The sequence below is a fragment of the Tachyglossus aculeatus genome, chromosome 1, assembly GCF_015852505.1.
Source record: "Tachyglossus aculeatus isolate mTacAcu1 chromosome 1, mTacAcu1.pri, whole genome shotgun sequence".
In the NCBI taxonomy this organism is placed as follows: Eukaryota; Metazoa; Chordata; class Mammalia; order Monotremata; family Tachyglossidae; genus Tachyglossus; species Tachyglossus aculeatus.
In genome coordinates, this window is record NC_052066.1 from 155917686 (window position 1) to 155932534 (window position 14849).

At 44.5% G+C, this 14849-nt stretch overlaps 1 protein-coding gene across 2 annotated transcripts in view; it reads left to right on the forward strand.

Moving 5' to 3' along the window:
• Window positions 1–4310: 4310 nt before the first annotated feature.
• BTBD7 (BTB domain containing 7) overlaps window positions 4311–14849 on the forward strand; it is a 57653-nt gene continuing 47114 nt past the window's right edge. For both annotated transcript variants that reach the window (XM_038764220.1, XM_038764304.1), the window contains exon 1: window positions 4311–4489. The gene's annotated coding sequence lies outside the window, so the exon portion shown is untranslated. The remainder of the gene's footprint in view (window positions 4490–14849) is intronic.

Below are 14849 nucleotides of genomic sequence, written 5' to 3' on the forward strand. Positions count from 1 at the left end.
TAGTAAGCACAGTAAGTGCTTAATAAATTCTACCATTATTATTATTAATAAGCACTTAACAAATATCATTGTTATTATTATTATTGTGGCTCAGTGGAACGAGCACAGGCTTCGGAGTCAGAGGTCATGGGTTCAAATCCCAACTCCACCAATTGCCAGCTGTGTGACTTTGGGTAGTCACAAATTCTCTGGGCCTCAGTTCCCTCATCTGTAAAAGGGGGATAATAATAATAATAATAATAATAATAATGGTATTTATTAAGTGCTTACTATGTGCAAAGCACTGTTCTAAGCACTGGGAAGGTTACAAGGTGATCAGGTTGTCCCATGGGGGACTCTCAGTCTTAATCCCCATTTTACAGGTGAGGGAACTGAGGCCCAGAGAAGTGAAGTGACTTGCCCAAAGTCACACAGCTGACAATGACCTCTGACTCCAAAGCCCGGGCTCTTTCCACTGAACCACGCTGCTTCTCTTATTAAGACTGGGAGCCCCACATGGGACCACCTCATCGCCCTGTAACCTCCCCAGTGCTTAGAACAGTGCTTTGCACATAGTAAGTGCTTAATAAACTCCATTATTATTTATTATTCTTATTTAAGTGGCAGAGGCGGGGTTTGAACCCATGACCTCTGACTCCAAAGCCCGGGCTCTTTCCACTGAGCCACGCTGCTTCTCTTATTAAGACTGTGAGCCCCACGTGGGACAACCTCATCGCCCTGTAACCTCCCCGACGCTTAGAATAGTGCTTTGCACATAGTAAGCGCTAATAAACACCATTACTATTTATTATTCTTATTTAAGCAGCGGAGGTGGGGTTTGAACCCATGACCTCGGGCTCCAAAGGTCGGGCTGTTGGCATGGGGCCCTGCTGGACCGTCGTGGAAATCAATCAATCAATCAATCAATCGTATTTATTGAATGCTTACTGTGTGCAGAGCGCTGTACTAAGTTCTTGGGAAGTACAAATTGTCAACATATAGAGACGGTCCCTACCCAACAGTGGGCTCAGGGGTTAGAAGGGGGAGACAGACAACAAAACAAAACATATTAACAAAATAAAATAAGTAGACTATGTATGAGCATGCAGCGCCTAAAGCGTAGGGACAGTCCCTACCCAACAGCGGGCTCACAGTCTAGAAGGGGGCGACAGACAACAAAACAAAACATATTAACAAAATAAAATAAGTACAATATGTATGAGCATGTAGCGCCTAAAGGGTAGGGACGGTCCCTACCCAACAGTGGGCTTACAGTCTAGAAGGGGTAGACAGACAACAAAACAAAACACATTAACAAAATAAAATAAATAGAATATATATGAGCACGCAGCGCCTAAAGGGCAGGGACGGTCCCTACCCAACAGTGGGCTCAGAGTCTAGAAGGGGGAGACAGACAACAAAACAAAACATATTAACAAAATAAAATAAGTAGACTATGTATGAGCACGCAGCGCCTAAAGGGTAGGAACGGTCCCTACCCAACAGTGGGCTCACAGTCTAGAAGGGGGAGACAGACAACAAAACAAAGCATATTAACAAAATAAAATAAGTAGACTATGTATGAGCACGCAGCACCTAAAGGGTAGGGACGGTCCCTACCCAGCAGTGGGCTCACAGTCTAGAAGGGGGAGACAGGCAACAAAACAAAACATTAACAAAATAAAATAAGTAGACTATGTATGAGCACACAGCGCCTAAAGAGTAGGGACGGTCCCTACCCAACAGTGGGCTCACAGTCTAGAAGGGGGAGACAGACAACAAAACAAAACATATTAACAAAATAAAATAAGTAGAATATGTATAAGAACGCAGCGCCTAAAGGGTAGGGACGGTCCCTACCCAACAGTGGGCTCACAGTCTAGAAGAGGGAGACAGACAACAAAACAAAACATATTAACGAAATAAAATAGGTAGACTATGTATGAGCACGCAGCGCCTAAAGGGTAGGGACGGTCCCTACCCAACAGTGGGCTCACAATCTAGAAGGGGGAGACGGACAACAAAACAAAACTTAACAAAATAAAATAAGTAGAATATGTATAAGAACGCAGCGCCTAAAGGGTAGGGACGGTCCCTACCCAACAGTGGGCTTACAGTCTAGAAGAGGGAGACAGACAACAAAACAAAACATATTTACAAAATAAAATAAATAAATAGAATATGTATAACCACGCAGCGCCTAAAGGGTGGGGACAGTCCCTACCCAACAACGGGCTCACAGTCTAGAAGGGGAAAGGCTCAGCTCCTCCTCCTTCCCTAACTGTGCAATCAGTTTCTAGACTGGGAGCCCGCTGTTGGGTAGGGACCGTCTCTATATGTTGCCGACTTGGACTTCCCAAGTGCTTAGTACAGTGCTCTGCACACAGTAAGCGCTCAATAAATACGAATGAATGAATGAATGTTTGTACATATTTGTTACTCGCTTATTTATTTATTTTACTTGGACATATTTGTTCCTTTTTATTTGGTTTATTTGTTCTGTTGCCTGTCTCCCTCTTCTAGACTGGGAGCCCGCTGTTGGGTAGGGACCGTCTCTATATGTTGCCAACTTATACTTCCCAAGAGCTTAGTACAGTGCTCTGCACACAGTAAGCGCTCAATAAATACGATTGAATGAATGAATATTTGTACATATTTATTACTCTATTTATTTATTTCTTTTACTTGCACGTATTTATTCCATTTTATTTGGTTTATATGTTCCGTCGTCTGTCTTCCCCTTCTAGACTGTGAGCCCGCTGTTGGGTAGGGGCCGTCTCAGGATGCTGCCGACTTGGACTTCCCAAGAGCTTAGTCCACTGTTCTGCACACAGTAAGCGCTCAATAAATGCGATTGAATGAATGAATGAATGTTTGCACATATTTATTACTCACTTATTTATTCATTTTACTTGTACATATTTATTCCATTTTATTTGGTTTATTCGTTCTGTTGTCTGTCTCCCCCTTTCAGACTGTGAGCCCGCTGTTGGGTAGGGACCGGCTCCATATGTTGCCAACTTGTACTTCCCAAGCGCTTAGTACGGTGCTCTGCACACAGTAAGCGCTCAATAAATACGATTGAATGAATGTTGGTACATATTTATTACTCTGTTTATTTATTTATTTTACTTGTACATATTTATTCCAATTAATTTGGTTTATTTGTTCTGTTGTCTGTCTCCCCCTTCTAGACTGTGAGCCCGCTGTTGGGTAGGGACCGGCTCTATATGTTGCCAACTTGGACTTCCCAAGCGCTCAGTCCAGTGCTCTGCACACAGTAAGCGCTCAATAAATACGATTGAATGAATGAATGAATGCTTGTACTTATTTCTTACTCTATTTATTTTACTTGTACATACATCAATCAATAAATACGATTGATTGTCTGCCCCCCTTCTAGACTGTGAGCCCGCTGTTGGGTAGGGACCGTCTCTAGATGTTGCCGACTTGGCCTTCCCAAGCGCTCAGTCCGGTGCTCTGCACACAGTAAGCGCTCAGTAAATGCGATCGAAGGAATGAATGAATGTTTGTCCATATTTATTACTCCATTTATTTTACTTGTACATATTTATTCCATTTTATTTGGTTTATATGTTCTGTTTCTAGACTGTGAGCCCACTGTTGGGTAGGGGCCGTCTCTATATGTTGCCAATTTGGACTTCCCAAGCGCTTAGTACGGTGCTCTGCACACAGTAAGCGCTCAATCAATCAATCAATCGTATTTATTGAGCGCTTCCTGTGTGCCGAGCACTGTACTAAGCGCTTGGGAAGTCCAAGTTGGCAACATAGACAGTCCCTACCCAACAGTGGGCTCACAGTCTGAAAGGGGGAGACAGAGAACCGAACCAAACAGACTAACAAAATAAAATAAATAGAATAGATAGGTACAAGTAAAATAAATAAATAAACAGAGTAATAAATATGTACAAACATACATACAGGCGCTGTGGGGAAGGGAAGGAGGTAAGATGGGGGGATGGAGAGGGGGACGAGGGGAAGAAATCAGTTATCAATCAATAAATACGATTGATTGATTGTCTGTCCCCCTTCTAGACTGTGAGCCCACTGTTGGGTAGGGGCCGTCTCTATATGTCGCCAACTTGTTCTTCCCAGGCGCTTAGTACAGCGCCCCGCACACAGTAAGCGCTCAATCAATACGATTGAATGAATGAATGAATCGCCTCAGCGAAGGGCGGTGCCGCCGGGTCACGTGACGCGAGCCGGGCGGGCGGGGCTGGTCCCCGCAGCGCCGCGCAGGCGCCTGAGGGCTGGGCCGAGCCCCTCCGCGGAGCCAAGATGGCGGCGGCGCCGGCCGTGGGGGCTGAGGGAGCCCGGCCCGGCGCGGCCGTCGTGCCTCAGCTTCTGTGACAGGAGCGGGCCGGCGGGAGGACCACCGTCACCGTCACCACGGTCGGGAGGAGGAGGAAGATGGCGGCCGGGGGGACCGGCGCCGGCGGGGACGGCGCCGCCGAGGACAGCAGCGGCGGCGATGAGAGGAGCTTGCAGGGTGAGTGTCCGTCCGGGGCACCGAGCTGAGGGCAGCACCGACGGCTGGGCCGCTCGCCCCGCTCCTCCCCACCCACCGTACTTCTACATGTTTATCCTCCTTATTTTATTCGGTTTATATCTTCTGTTGTCTGTCACCCCACCCACCGCACTTCGACATATTTATCCTCCTTATTATTTTATTTTGTTAATATGTTCTGTTGTCCGTCTCCCCCTTCTAGACTGGGAGCCCGCTGTTGGGCAGGGACCGGCTCTACGTGTTGTCGACTTGGACTTCCCAAGCGCTTAATCAACCAATCAATCAATCGTATTTATTGAGCGCGTACTGTGCGCGGAGCACTATGGTTGTACATATTTATTACTCTTTTTATTTATTTATTTATTTATTTTACTTGTACATTTCTATCCTACTTATTTTGTTGGTATGCTTGGTTCTGTTCTCTGTCTCCCCCTTTTAGACTGTGAGCCCACTGTTGGGTAGGGACTGTCTCTATGTGATGCCAATTTGTACTTCCCAAGCGCTTAGTACAGTGCTCTGCACATAGTAAGCGCTCAATAAATACGATTGATTGATTGATTGATTGATTGATTAAGCGCTTGGGAAGTCCAAGTTGGCAACATAGAGAGACAGTCCCTACCCAACAGTGGGCTCGCAGTCTAAAAGGGCCCATAGTCCAGGGCTCTGCACACAGTAAGCGCTCAATAAATGCGAATGAATGAATGAATGTTTGTACCTATTTGTTACTCAATGTATTTACTTATTTTACTTGGACATATTTTTACTCTATTTATTTATTTATTTTACTTGCACATATTTATTCCAATTAATTTGGTTTATATGTTTTGTTGTCTGTCTCCCCCTTCTAGACTGGGAGCCCGCCGTCGGGTAGGGACCGTCTCTAGATGTTGCCGACTTGGACTTCCCAAGCGCTTAGTCAATCAATCAATCAATCGTATTTATTGAGCGCTTACTGGGTGCGGAGCACTGGACTAAGCGCTTGGGAGGTACAAGAGACAGTCCCTACCCAACAGTGGGCTCACAGTCTAAAAGGGCTCATAGTCCAGGGCTCTGCACACAGTAAGCGCTCAATAAATACGAATGAATGAATGAATGTTTGTACATATTTATTACTCTATTTATTTATCTTACTTGGACGTATTTATTCCATTTCATTTGGTTTATATGTTTTGTTGTCTGTCTCCCCCTTCTAGACTTTGAGCCCGCTGTTGGGTAGGGCCGCCTCTAGATGTTGCCGGCTTATACTTCCCAAGCGCTTAGTCCAGTTAACTGCACACAGTAAGCGCTCAATAAATACGATTGAATGAATGTTTGTACATATTTATTACTCTATTTATTTATTTATTTTACTTGGACATAGTTATTCCATTTTATTCGGTTTATATGTTCTGTTGTCCGTCTCCCCCTTCTAGACTGGGAGCCCGCTGTTGGGTAGGGACCGGCTCTAGATGTTGCCGACTTGGACTTCCCAAGCGCTTAGTCCATCAATCAATCAATCAGTCGTATTTATTGAGCGCTTACTGTGTGCGGAGCACTGTACTAAGCGCTTGGGAAGTACAAGTTGGCAACATAGAGAGACAGTCCCTACCCAACAGTGGGCTCACAGTCTAAAAGGGCCCATGGTCCAGGGCTCTGCACACAGTAAGCGCTCAATAAATATGAATGAATGAATGCTTGTACATATTTATTACTCTATTTATTTACTTATTTTACTTGGACATAGTTATTCCATTTTATTTGTTTTATATGTTCCGTTGTCTGTCTCCCCCTTCTAGACTGGGAGCCCGCTGTTGGGTAGGGACCGTCTCTAGATCAATCAATCAGTCGTATTTATTGAGCGCTTACTGTGTGCAGATCACTGTACTAAGCTCTTGGGAAGTACAAGAGACAGTCCCTACCCAACAGTGGGCTCATAGTCCAGTGCTCTGCACACAGTAAGCGCTCAATAAATATGAATGAATGAATGCTTGTACATATTTATTACTCTATTTTACTTGGACATAGTTATTCCATTTTATTTGGTTTATATGTTCTGTTGTCTGTCTCCCCCATTTAGACTGTGAGCCCGCTGTTGGGTAGGGGCCGTCCCTAGATGTTGCCGGCTTGTACTTCCCAAGTGCTTAGTCCAGTGCTCTGCACGCAGTAAGCGCTCAATAAATACGAATGACTGAATGAATGTTTGTACATATATATTACTCTATTTTACTTGGACATATTTATTCCATTTTATTTGGTTTATATGTTCTGTTCTCTGTCTCCCCCTTCTAGACTGGGAGCCTGCTGTTGGGTGGGGACTGTCTCTAGATGTTGCCAACTTGTCCTTCCCAAGCGCTTAGTCCAGTGCTCCGCACACAGTAAGCGCTCAATAAATACGAATGAATGAATGCTTGTACATATTTATTACTTTATTTATTTATTTTACTTGTACATAGTTATTCCGTTTTATTTGGTTTATATGTTCTGTTGTCTGTCTCCCCCTTCTAGACTGTGAGCCTGCTGTTGGGTAGGGACCGTCTCTAGATGTTGGTGACTTGTCCTCCCCAAGCGCTTAGTCCAGTGCTCCGCACACAGTAAGCGCTCAATAAATACGATTGAATGACTGTTTGTACATATTTATTACCCTATTTATTTATTTATTTTACTTGGACATATTTATTCCATTTTATTTGGTTTATGTGTTCTGTTGTCTGTCTCCCCCTTCTAGACTGGGAACCCGCTGTTGGGTAGGGACCATCTCTATGTGTTGCCAACTTGTACTTCCCAAGCGCTTAGTACAGTGCTCTGCACACAGTAAGCGCTCAATAAATACGAATGAATGAGTGAATGCTTGTACATATTTAGTACTCTATTTTACTTGGACATATTTATTCCATTTTATTTGGTTTATATGTTCTGTTTGTCTGTCTCCCCCTTCTAGACTGGGAGCCCGCTGTTGGGTAGGGACCGTCTCTAGATGCTGCCGACTTGGACTTCCGAAGCGCTTAGTCAATCAATCAATCAATCATATTGAGCGCTTACTGTGTGCAGAGCACTGTACTGAGCGCTTGGGAAGTACAAGTTGGCAACATATAGAGACAGTCCCTACCCAACAGTGGGCTCACAGTCTAAAAGGGCTCATAGTCCAGGGCTCTGCACACAGTAAGCGCTCAATAAATACGAATGAATGAATGAATGCTTGTCCATATTTATTACTGTATTTATTTATTTATTTTACTTGTACATAGTTATTCCATTTTATTCGGTTTATATGTTCTGTTGTCTGTCTCCCCCGTCTAGACTGTGAGCCCGCTGTTGGGTAGGGGCCGTCTCTAGATGTTGCCGACTTGGACTTCCCAAGCGCTTAGTACAGTGCTCTGCACACAGTAAGCGCTCAATAAATGCGATTGAATGAATGAATGTTTGTACGTATGTATTACTCTATTTTACTTGTATATATTTATTCCATTTTATTTGGTTTATACGTTCTGTTGTCCGTCTCCCCCTTCTAGACTGTGAGCCCGCTGTTGGGTAGGGACTGTCTCTAGATGTTCCCAACTTGTACTTCCCAAGCGCTTAGTACACTGCTCTGCACACAGTAAGCGCTCAGTAAATACGGCTGAATGAATGAATTCTATTTATTTCATTTTGTGAATGCGTTTTGTTGTCTGTCTCTCCCTTCTAGACTGTGAGCCTGCTGTTGGGTAGGGACCGTTTCTAGATGTTGCCGACTTGTACTTCCCAAGCGCTTAGTACAGTGCTCTGCACACAGTAATCGCTTAATCAGTACGATTGAATGAATGGGAGAGACGGACAGAGAGAGACACAGAGTTGGGGAAGAATTCATTCAATTTTATTTATTGAGCACTCACAGTGTGCAGAGCACTGTACTAAGCGCTTGGGAAGTACAAATCAGATTGTACAGATTTATTACTTTGTACAGATTTATTACTTGTACAGATTTATTACTCTATTTTAGTTGTCCATATTTATTATTCTATTTATTTTGTTAATGATGTGCATTTATGTTGCCAACTTGTACTTCCCAAGCGCTTAGTACAGTGCTCTGCACACAGTAAGCGCTCAATAAATACGATTGAGAGAGGCAGGGTAGAAGACAGAGAGGCAGAGAAGAAGAAAGACAGAGGGAGACAGAGACAGGGAGTGCCAGAGAAGAAGGGACAGAGAGACAGAGGGAGACAGGATAGACGAAAGAGAGACCGAGAGACAGAAGAAACAGAGACAGAGAAGAAGAAAGAGAGAGGCAGAGGGGGACAGAGAAGAAGAAACAGGTACAGGGAGTGCCAGAGAAGAAGAAACAGAGAGACAGAGGGAGTCAGAGAAGGAGAGACCGAGGGAGACGGGGTAGGAGAAAAAGAGACAGAGAGAAACAGAGACAGGGAGTGCCAGAGAAGAAGGAATAGAGAGACAGAGGGAGACAGGTTAGACGAAAGAGACCGTCAGAGAAGAAGAAAGAGACTGAAGAAACAGATGGAGACAGGATAGAAGAGGGATTAAGATTGTGAGCCCCCTGTGGGACAGCCTGATCACCTTGTGGCCTCCCCAGTGCTTGGAACAGTGCTTTGCACATAGTAAGTGCTTAATAAATGCCATTATTATTATTTTTGGCCCAGATTCTACCAGTCATTTCATTTTGTTAATATGTTTTGTTTTGTTGTCTGTCTCCCCCTTCTAGACTGTGAGCCCACTGTAGGGTAGGGACTGTGTCTATATGTTGCCAACTTGTACTTCCCAAGCGCTTAGTACAGTGCTCTGCACACAGTAAGTGCTCAATAAATATGATTGAATGAATGAATAAGAAGAAAGAGAGAGCCGGGGGGACAGAGAAGAAGAAACAGGGAGTGCCAGAGAAGGAGGAGCAGAGAGACAGAGGGAGTCAGAGAAGGAGAGACCGAGGGAGACAGGGTAGGAGAGAGTCAGAGAAGAAAAAAGACAGAGGGAAACAGACAGGGAGTGCCAGAGAAGAAGGAACAGAAAGACAGAGGGAGACAGGCTAGACGAAAGAGAGACCGAGAGTCAGAGAAGAAGAAAGAGACAGAAGAAACAGAGAAACAGATGGAGACATGATAGAAGAGAGACAGTCAGAGAAGAAGAAAGAGACAGAAGAAACAGATGGAGACAGGATAGAAGAGAGACAGAGAAGAAGAAAGAGGCAGAGGGGACAGAGAAAAAGAAACAGATACAGGGAGTGCCAGAGAAGAAACAGAGAGACAGAGGGAGTCAGAGAGGAGAGACTGAGGGAGACGGGGTAGAAGAAAGAGAGATAGAGGAAGACAGAGACGGAGTGCCAGAGAAGAAGGAACAGAGACAGAGGGAGACAGGCTAGGCGAAAGAGAGATCGAGAGTTAGAGAAGAAGAGACAGAAGAAACAGATGGAGACAGGATAGAAGAGAGACAGAGAAGAAGATAGAGAGAGGCAGAGGGGGACAGAGAAGAAGAAACAGATACAGGGAGTGCCAGAAAAGAAGAAACAGAGAGAGAGAGGGAGTCAGAGAAGGAGAGACCGAGGGAGACGGGGTAGAAAAAAGAAAGTCAGAGAAGAAGAAAGAGAGAGACAGAGGGAGGCAGAGAAGAAGAAACAGATACAGGGAGTGCCAGAGAGGAAGAAACAGAGAGACAGAGGGAGTCAGAGGGAGACAGGGAAGAAGGAACAGGGAGACAGAGACAGAGAAGAAGACAGAGGGAAACGGGGGAGACAGAGGGAGAGAGAGAGAGACAGACAGGGCGACGGCCACCTGGGGCCTCCCAAACCAGTGGTGTTTGTCGGTGAGTTAGCGCGTTTCGGGATGGAGCCGGAGTGCTTGGAGTGTTCGGGGCATCGGGGCCAGAAGGTGGACATGGGCCTTGGGACCCTGTGGCGGGGACAGGGGCCAAAACCCGCCCCTCATTCTGTGCGGGACGGCCATGGAAGCCTACCCCCTGGCCCTGAATCCCCCCCCGCATCCCACACCACCGCATGGAGTGAAAGGTGCAGCCCCTGCCCCTCATCCAGCAGCCACCCCAGGGACTCGGCGGGGGGGGGGCGGGGGGAGCGGTGCCCAAGGTCCCAGGCTTCCGCACACCTCTTCAAACGCAGCCAGACACGCAGGAGACATCCAGGTGGGCAGGAGTGGCTTTAATTCTATTTGGACTGACGATTTTGACACCTGCCTACATGTTTTGTTTTGTTGTCTGTCTCCCCCTTCTAGACTGTGAGCCCGTTGTTGGGTAGGGACCTTCTCTCTATGTTTCCAACTTGTACTTCCAGAGCACTTAGTACAGTGTCCTGCACACAGTAAGCACTCAAAAAATACGATTGAAAGAATGATGAATGAGGCCCAGTTGACAGAGGGCGGTTTTTGATGGTCTGGCCACCATGGAACTGTTGCTTATCCGGGTGCCAGCGGGCACCAGATCAGGCAGTTTTCCTGTGCCCCTTTCCAACTTGAATGGCCATGCCATTCGGTTTCATCGTGCACCTCCTTTTCGTCCAGGAGGGTCAGGAAAGCCACAGAGATCGCGTGATCAGAATCCCGAAAAATAGCTTCAGCCTCTCTTCAGTTTGGTGACCTCAACTTTAAGAGGAGACCTGTGACCATTCGCTTCCCAGGTGGTGCGTTAGTATACACTACGGCCTACAATTTTGAAGTCATTTCTTTCATTAAAGGGTACTTCGCTATCAAAAAGTTTCGTTCTGTGACTGTTGCCTCTACGTATACGTTTTCCCCAATCCATTATCGTGTGGGCAGCATCCATCTCTGTCATTTGAAGGACTCTGGTAATGTCGTGCGTTGCAGCGATTAAAATATTATTTTTCCAGTGAATTTTCACAAAGGGTTTTTGTAGTCACGCATAAAACTAAAGTCGAAAAGTGCCATAATTTTTTTGTTCGGAAGTTAAACTGTGGCAGCTTGGCCAATCGGTTCCTATCATTGAACTGCTCAGTTGCTGATGTTTGGATTTCCTGTGTCGTTTATGTTCTCTTTTGACCTGGCTTCTGTACAATCTGTTAACTTGAAGAACTTTCAGCTCAAAATAGTCAAAACCTTTTTCTCACGTAAAATATTAGACTTAGGAATAGTCAAAAGGTGAGACACTCCTCTTCTTGTAGACTACACTATAGCAACTTTATTTTTGCGGGCTTTTTTCATTATCGTAACCACCTCACTGTTAAAGATGCGGTTACTTTGTAGTATTGTGCTTTTTCTACTGTATCTGTCACTGATAGATCTGCAGAGGTGCATGACTGCAAAATGAGATTGGTTATTATATGTCATTGTAGGCATCAATCAGTCAGTTGTATTTATTTAGCACATATTGGGTACTGTACTGAGCCTTGGGGGATATAACACAATTGGTAGACAGTTCCCTGCCTACAATGAACTTACGGTCTAGAAGGTTACACCAGTGTGGCTTGCATCAGAGTTTTAATTTGTGAGCCTGCATGGTTTGTAGATTGCAAAATTAGCTACCCTAAGCAGTTGTAATCAAGTATTGAGCTCAAATTTTTCAAAAATATTTATACCGAAATGTTTTCATCATAGAAAAGTTGCCTGTGATCAGTTTGATTTCAAGTACCGTAATGCTTTAAGGTCACAAGTGTTACCTTAGTTTTTCTCAAGTATATTAATAATAGTGGTATTTGCTGGGCACATACTATGTGCTAAACACTGGGGTAGATACAAGATAATCAAATCAGACACAGTCCCTCCCCAGCGTAGCCCAAGTGGGAGGGAGAGCAGGTATTTAATCCCCAGTTTGCAAATGAGGAAACTGAGGCACAGAGAAGTGAAGTGATCTGCCCAAGGACACAGCAGTCAAGTGACAGAGCCGGGGTTAGAACTCGGACTCAGGACTGTACTCTTTCCAGTCGGCCATGCTACTTCTCTGTGAAGAATGAAAAAACTAGAAAAATGTCTAGTTTTGCCCAAGGAAATTAATGAAATCAGGATGTTTTCGTATTTGCCCAGCATAAGGTGTTACTTACCGTGAGTATTTCTTAGGCTGCTTCTTAAAGATGAAGAAGTTGAACTTTTATATAATTACATGTTTTAAGCTGGAAGCTATTCAGCAGAATCTAAACCTCAATAATCACAGTCGTTTTCTATATTTTGTTTAGCCGCTTGGGGAGCTTCTTTAATTCCAGTATCTTGAAGTGAAATTTTATGGACTCTAAGGTCGCGGATTTTGACGTCTGATTTATTGGAGACTTTTAAAATAAAATATTGACTGAGCTCAGATTAGGTTCAGTACTGAAGTGCAAGTTTTTTTTTGTCTCTGTCAAAATGTTGTGAGAAGCAGCATGATGTAGTGGCTAGAGCATGGGCCTGGGATTCAGAGGGTCGTGGGTTCTGATCCCAGCTCGGCCACTTGTCTGCTGTGTGACCTTGGGCAAGTCATTTCACTTCTCTGGGCCTCTGTACAATGGGGTTTGAGACGGTGGACCCCATGTGGGGCAGTTGTGTCCAACCCAGTTTGCTTGTATCCATCCCAATGCTTAGTACAGTGCCTTGCTCATAGTAAGCACTTAACAAATACCAGAATTATTATTAATTATGATGATGATGATCAGGATGGCCTAATGGAGAGAGCACAGACCAGGAAGTTAAAGGACCTAGGTTCTAATGCCGACTCTGCCATTTGCTTCTTGTGTGACCTTGGGCAATTCACTTAACCTCTCCAGACCTCGGTTCCTCATCTGTAAAAATTGGAGATTAAATACCTGTTCCCCCTCCTAATTATTGTGAGCATCATTTGGACAGGGACTGTGTCCAGCCTGATAAACTTTGAATCTACCCCAACGCTTAGAATAGTGCTTGATACATAATAAGCACCTAACAGATGCCATGATTATTATCAACTGTATTGTGCTTTCCCGAGTGCTTAGAACATGCTCTGAAAACAGTAATGCTCAATAAATTCTTTTTATTTGAGAGCTTACTGAGTATAGGTTGAACCTTAGAACTTTAAAAGCTGCTTTACCAACTAAAGTAATATACTGAATTGGAAATTAAGCTTCTCTGTACTGTAGATTGCATGAATAGTAGATAATGGTATCATAATTTTATAGAAAGAAAGACTGTAAGTTAGAAGAAACATAGCAGGGTCATTTGCGAAATATTTGTTGTCACTGAAGATCCTTTTACCGACTGTGTGTTGTGTATATGTTTTGCTTTGACTGGAGAACCTAAGTTGTTGTACTAGTAATAACTTACGTTATAGTGATCTGTTTTGGTCTGAGAAGGGTTTTAGGCTTGGATGACTATCATTTTAATTAATTAATTCAGTCGTATTTATTGAGCGCTTACTGTGTGAAGAGCACTGTACAAGGCACATGGGAAAGTACAATGCAACAAAAAAACAGTGACATTCCCTACCCACAGCGAGCACACAGTCTAGAATGAATCCTTATGGCTCCCAGGCCCATGCTCTGTCCACTAAACAGAGGACCTGGATTTTAAACCAGGCTCTGCCACTTGTACGCTGTGTGACGTTGGGCAAGTCACTCAACTTCTCTGTGTTTCGGTTCCCTCATTGCAAAATGGGGATCCCATACCTATTCTCCCTCCTGCTTAGACCGTGAGCCCCATGTGAAACCCGCTGCTCTTGTACCTACCCAGCGCTTAGTACCGTGCTTGGCGCATTATCATTAATAAGAATGGCCCAAAGTAGCCAGGGTGGCCCAAAGGCTGTCTCTGGGTGTCCTCCTGGACCCTGAAAGCTGGCAGAGATCCAACCAAATCTTAAAACTCTGTGGTTTCTTTCCATAGAGTGCATTTATAGTTATCCTTTGGATTCAAAGATTATTATTTTTATGGAGAATTGATCCATATGGGGTTGAAGAGATTGCTCCATTTGACAGTCCATTCCATATGCCAAATGGCAAGAAAAGCCTTTGTGATGCAGTTGTATTTGTTTTTGCAGTGGTTGATTCTGTTTTCAGTTCTCTTTGCCATCATGACCTTCCTAAAGCTTCATTTCTAAAAGAACCACCTCATTCCTTATTGCCACCCATCAGATTGGTTTTTCTGTCTCTCAGGGGTTCACGCTTAGATCACATCTGGGTTCTAATGCTGGCTCCACCATGCACCTGCTGTGTGACCTTGGGCAAGTCCTTTAACTTTGCTGTGCCTCAGTTCCCTCATCTGCAGCGTGGGGATTCAATTCCTGTCCTCCCTCCTACTGATTATCGTGTATCTACCCCAGCTCTTAGTTCAGCGGTTGGCATTTAAGATGGTATTTGTTAAGCACTTACTATGTGCCAAGCACTGTTCTAAGCACTGGGGTAGATACAAGGTAATCAGGTTGTCCCACGAAGGGCTCACAGTCTGGATCCCCATTTTACAGATGAGATAACTGAGGCACA